Here is a 6,327-nt window from a genome sequence, read left to right as displayed (position 1 = left end):
ACACCAACATGCCCGCATTGCACCCTCGGGGTGGTCGGGCGAAACTTTGCGTCGCCGCTAGCCGCTTCCCTTACTCATCATCATCCACCCTCGCCGTTGTTGGGCGGCGCCACTGGGATAAAGCCATGCAGTGGCCAGCACCCTTCTCTCGTGTACCGAGGAGACGGTCGATGAGCGTGGTGGCCGTTGATGGTGTACACACTTAGATTTGCATTAGCGCCAATGTGGTGGCCCTGAGACCTTCCTACAACCTCGAAGGCCAATGTGACTACAAGGAAACACACTGGTCAGAGCTGGAGGGGCAACAAACTATTTCCTAACGGAGCTCGGTGTGGGATCTTTACGATGTGTGCATTCCTTGGCATTAGGCAGCATTCCCTTCACCGTGTAGCACGATGTCGATTGTGTGTTTTAGGTGTCGTATGCATAGACTTAACAGCATCTCTAGTCGTGCCACCCATATGGCATCCGGCAACTCGTCGACTCGGGTGTATGATTTTCATATTTAACTATGTTTCAAGTAGTCTTGCGGAGTTTCAACACATAAAAATAAATAAAATAGAAATAAAATAGAAATAAATAGTTCATACAATTCAAATAAAATAAAGTTCAACTAGAGCGATACTCGGTGGGGGGCTCCTTTGAGCGCTCACATGTGCTCAATCAGATCATTTTGCATCTCATGATGAACAATTTCATCGCGGATATCCTAAAGCATGGCGAGAAAATCAGTAAACTCTGCGGGCACCTGGTGATCAACAGTGGAAAGAGGATCCTAGTTATCATAGGATGATCATCCCTTGCTATAGGATCTCTGTGCTCCCTCTCGGTGATCATGTTGTGTATGATCACACAAGCATGCATCACCTCCCACATCTGATCTTGACACCAGGTAATAGCAAGGTACCATACATCATTAAACCAAGATAGGAGCACACCAAATGTGTGTGTGACATCCTTCCTGCAAGCCTCCTGCCGTGAAGCAAAGTGAGCCTTTTTTCTTTCCTTGAGGATCGAGGATTTTCTTCACAAATGTCGACCACCTTTGAGCGATTTTTTTAAATAATACACTTTTTAATATTAATTCCAGAATTAATATTAGTTTTTAGAAATTTTCAGAAATAATACACCGTCGGGTTCGATGAACCCGAGATTCGGATATCGGGGTAGAGGAGCCTGTAATTTTGGGGCTGAGAAACCCGATTATATGATTCCCCTGCAGCTTGAAAAACATAAAAAAGCGAGAAAGAAGAAATCGGGGTTTATGAACCCGATTTTAATAAATCGGGCATGTTGAACCCGATTTTAATAAATCGGGGTTGTTTACCCCGAGCTGTTTGCTACTGGAATTTTTCCCGCCTTTTCACGTTCAGGCCGCCGTGTTTCCCTCCTGCCCTTGCCGCCACCCTTGTCGCCACTCCTTCCCGCCATCATCTCCTGCCAATTTTATCCCGCTAACCACGGCCCCTCCCTCGACGCCTCGGTGTCATCTCACTGACCACGGCCCCTCCCTCGACGCCTCGGTGGCGGTCCATCCTGAAAAGGTGAGGGCGAGTACCCTCTGATAGGTGGTTGCCGCTGTCGGGGAGGAAGCATGTACCCCTGCTCGTGCTGACTGTCCTGCGTGGGCTGTATGGGATCTGGAGGTGGAGTGTGATGTTGACTTGACATCCAGTCTTGATACATCTGCTGTGTTTCATCCTGATCCTGAGCACTGGACCAGAAGGATCGTTATCCGGACATAGACGACATATGTGCATCACCTTTGATTAGATATAAAAACCGTTAGTCAGGAGGAAATCCATACATGGTGCACAATTAATATGGATAGTGAGGAATTTCATACCCTCTGGCTCGTTGATACACGTAGATGCACACGTCCGTTGGGAACCCCAAGTGGAAGGTATGATGCGTATAGAAGCAAGTTTCCCTCAGTATGAAACCAAGGTTATCGAACCAGTAGGAGCCAAGAAGCACGTGAAGGTTGTTGGTGGAGGAGTGTAGTGCGGCGCAACACCAGATGAAACCGGCGCCAACGTGGAACCCGCACAACACAATCAAGATACTTTGCCCCAACGTAACAGGTGAGGTTGTCAATCTCACCGGCTTGCTCGAAAACAAAAGATTAAACGTATCGAGTGGAAGATGGTGTTTGTTTGCAAAGAACAGTAAGAACAATGATTGCAGTAGAATGTATTCAGATGTAAAAGAATTGACCGGGGTCCACAGTTCACTAGTGGTGTCTCTCCAATAAGATAACTAACATGCTGGGTGAACAAATTACAAGCGGGCAATTGACAAATAAAGATTCAATACATACCAATGATGATTACTATGTGATTTAATTAGGGCATTACGACAAAGTACATAGACCGCTATCTAGCATGCATCTATGCCTAAATAATCCACCTTCAGGTTATCATCCGAACCCCTTCCAGTATTAAGTTGTAAACAACAGATAATTGCATTAAGTATGGTGTGTAATGTAATCAACACAAATATCCTTAGATAAAGCATCAATGTTTTATCCCTAGTAGCAACAAGACATCCACAACCTTAGAACTTTACATCATCGTCCCGCATTCAATGGAGGCATGAACCCACTATCGAGCATAAATACCCCCTCTTGGAGTTACAAGTATCAACTTGGCCAGAGCCTCTACTAGCAACGGAGAGCATGCAAGAACATAAACAACACATATATGATAGATTGATAATCAACTTGACATAATATTCTATATTCATCGGATCCCGCCAAACACAACATGTAGCATTACAAATAGATGATCTTGATCATGTTAGGCAGCTCACAAGATCTAAACAATGATAGCACATGCGGAGAAGAAAATCATCAAGCTACTGCTATGGACCCATAGTCCAAGGATGAACTACTCACGCATCAATCCGGAGGCGGGCATGATGATGTAGAGCCCCTCCGGTGATGATTCCCCTCTCCGGCAGGGTGCCGGAGGCGATCTCCTGAATCCCCTGAGATGGGATTCGCGGCGGCGGCGTCTCTGGAAGGTTTTCCGTATCGTGGCTCTCGGTACAGGGGGTTTCACGACGAAGGCTATTTGTAGGCGGAAGGGTAGGTCAGGGGGCGACGCGAGGGGCCCAGACCATAGGGCCGCGCGGCCAGGGGCCAGGCCGCGCCGCCCTGTGGTCTGGCCACCTCGTGGCCCCACTTCGTTATCTCTTCGGTCTTCTGGAAGCTTCGTGGAAAAATAGGACCCTGGGCGTTGATTTCGTCCAATTCCGAGAATATTTCCTTACTAGGATTTCTGAAACCAAAAACAGCAACTGGCACTTCGGCATCTTGTTAATAGGTTAGTGCCGGAAAATGTATAATAATACTGTAAAGTATGTATAAAACATTCAAGTATTGTCATAAAAGTAGCATGGAACATAAGAAATTATAAATACGTTTGAGACGTATCAAACATCCCCAAGCTTAGTTCCTACTCGCCCTCGAGTAGGTAAACGATAACACAAATAATTTCTGAAGTGACATGCTACCAACATAATCTTGATCAACATTATTGTAAAGCATATGAGATGAATGGAGTGATCTGAACAAAAGATTGCTGACAAAGATAATGACTAAACAAATGAATCATATAGCAAAACTTTTCGTGAATAGTACTTTCAAGACAAGCATCAATAAGAGTTGCATAAGAGCTAACTCATAAGCAATAAATTCTAAGTAGAATGCATTGAAGCAACACAAAGGATGATTAAGTTTCAGCAGTTGCTTTCAACTTGTAACATGTATATCTCATGGATATTTGTCAACATAGAGTAATATAACAAGTGCAATAAGTAAACATGTAAGAATCAATGCACATAGTTAACACAAGTGTTTGCTTCTAAGATAGAAAGAAGTGGGTAAACTGACTCAACATAAAGTAAACGAATGGCCCTTCGCAGAGGGAAGCATGGATTACTATTTTTGTGCTAGAGCTTTTATTTTGAAAACATAGAAACAATTTTGTCAACGGTAGTAATAATTCATATGTGCTATGCATAATACTTCCTACAAGTTGCATGTCTCATGCATAGAGTACTAATAGTGCTCGCACCTTGTCCTAATCAGCTCGGAAAACACGGATTGTCATCACATAACATATGTTTCAACCAAGTGTCACAAAGGGGTACCTCTATGCCGCCTGTACAAAGGTCTAAGGAGAAAGCGGGCATTGGATTTCTCACTTTTGATTATTCTCAACTTAGACATCCATACCGGGACAACATAGACAACAGATAATGGACTCCTCTTTTAATGCTTAAGCATTCAACAACAAATAATATTCTCATAAGAGATTGAGGTTGTATGTCCAAACTGAAACTTCCACCATGATACATGGCTTTGGTTAGCGGCCCAATGTTCTTCTCTAACACATGCATACTCAAACCATTTGATCATGAAATCGCACTTACTTCAGACAAGACGAACATGCATAGCATCTCACATGATATCCAACAAAGGTAAAAGGTTGATGGCGTCCCCAGAAACATGGTTACCGCTCAACAAGCAACTTATAAGAAGTAAGACACATAACTACATATTCATCACCACAATAGTTTTTAAGCTATTTGTCCCATGAGCTATATATTGCAAAGGTAAAGGAATGAAATTTTAAAGGTAGCACTCAAGTAATTTACTTTGGAATGGCAGAAAAATACCACATAGTAGGTAGATATGGTGGACACAAATGGCATGGGTTTTGGCTCAAGGTGTTTGGATGCACGAGAAGCATTTCCTCTCAGTACAAGGTTTGGGCTAGCAAGGTTGTTTGAAGCAAACACAAGTATGAACAGTGCAGACAAAACTTACACAAGAACATATTGCAAGCATTATAAGACTCTACACTGTCTTCCTTGTTGTTCAAACACTTTACCCGAAAATATCTAGACTTAGAGAGACCAATCATGCAAACCAAATTAAACAAGCTCTACGGTAGTTCTTCATTAATAGATTAAACTACATGATGCAAGAGCTTAAACATGATCTATGAGAGCTCAAACAATTGCCAAGTTAATCCAAACCATATGCGGCATTTTCCGATTCCAACCAAATAGCAATTTAATGAAGCAATTTCAGCCTTCGCCATGAACTCCTCTTTAATGCATAAGCATGTGGCTTAACAATTCGTATTCTCCATGTGAGATTGAGGGATCTATATGTCCAAGGCGAAACTACCACCATGAATCATGGCTTAACAGTTTAAGCGGCTGAGTTCTTCCTCTAACGATAGCCGCATGCTCCAACCATGAAGTGAAGGTAGATCTCTCTGACTTGAGACAAGGCGGACATGCATAGCAAGCTCACATGATATCCAACGAGAATAGACGATGGCGTCCCCGAAGCATGGAACAGCGCACTCAAGCAAGCAACTTAATAAGAGATAAAGTGCATAAGTACATATTCAATACCACAATAGTTTTTAAGCTATTTGTCCCATGAGCTATATATTGCAAAGGTGAATGATGGAATTTTAAAGGTAGCACTCAAGCAATTTACTTTGGAATGGCGGATAAATACCATGTAGTAGGTAGGTATGGTGGACACAAATGGCATAGTGGTTGGCTCCAAGTATTTTGGATGCATGAGAAGTATTCCCTCTCGATACAAGGTTTAGGCTAGCAAGGTTATTTGAAACAAACACAAGGATGAACCGGTGCAGCAAAACTCACATAAAAGACATATTGTAAACATTATAAGACTCTACACCGTCTTCCTTGTTGTTCAAAACTCAATACTAGATGTTATCTAGACTCTAGAGAAACCAAATATGCAAACCAAATTAGCAAGCTCTAAGTATTTCTTCATTAATGGGTGCAAAGTATATGATGCAAGAGCTTAAACATGAGCACAACAATTGCCAAGTATCAAATTATCCAAGACATTTTAGAATTACTACATGTAGCATTTTCCAATTCCAACCATATAACAATTTAACGAAGAAGAAACTTCGCCATGAATACTATGAGTAGAGCCTAAGGACATACTTGTCCATATGCTACAGCGGAGCGTGTCTCTCTCCCATAAAGTGAATGCTAGGATCCATTTTATTCAAACAAAACAAAAAACAAAAACAAACAGACGACGCTCCAAGCAAAGTGCATAAGATGTGATGGAATAAAAATATAGTTTCAGGGGAGGAACGATAATGTTGTCGATGAAGAAGGGGATGCCTTGGGCATCCCCAAGCTTAAACGCTTGAGTCTTCTTAGAATATGCGAGGGTGAACCACCGGGGCATCCCCAAGCTTAGAAGCTTTCACTCTCCTTGATCATATTGCATCATACTCCTCTCTTGATCCTTGA

This window comes from Lolium rigidum, chromosome 5 (assembly GCF_022539505.1).
Source record: "Lolium rigidum isolate FL_2022 chromosome 5, APGP_CSIRO_Lrig_0.1, whole genome shotgun sequence".
Taxonomy (NCBI): domain Eukaryota; kingdom Viridiplantae; phylum Streptophyta; class Magnoliopsida; order Poales; family Poaceae; genus Lolium; species Lolium rigidum.
The sequence above is the reverse complement of the archived record's forward strand: the minus strand, read 5'-3'. Positions refer to the sequence as shown.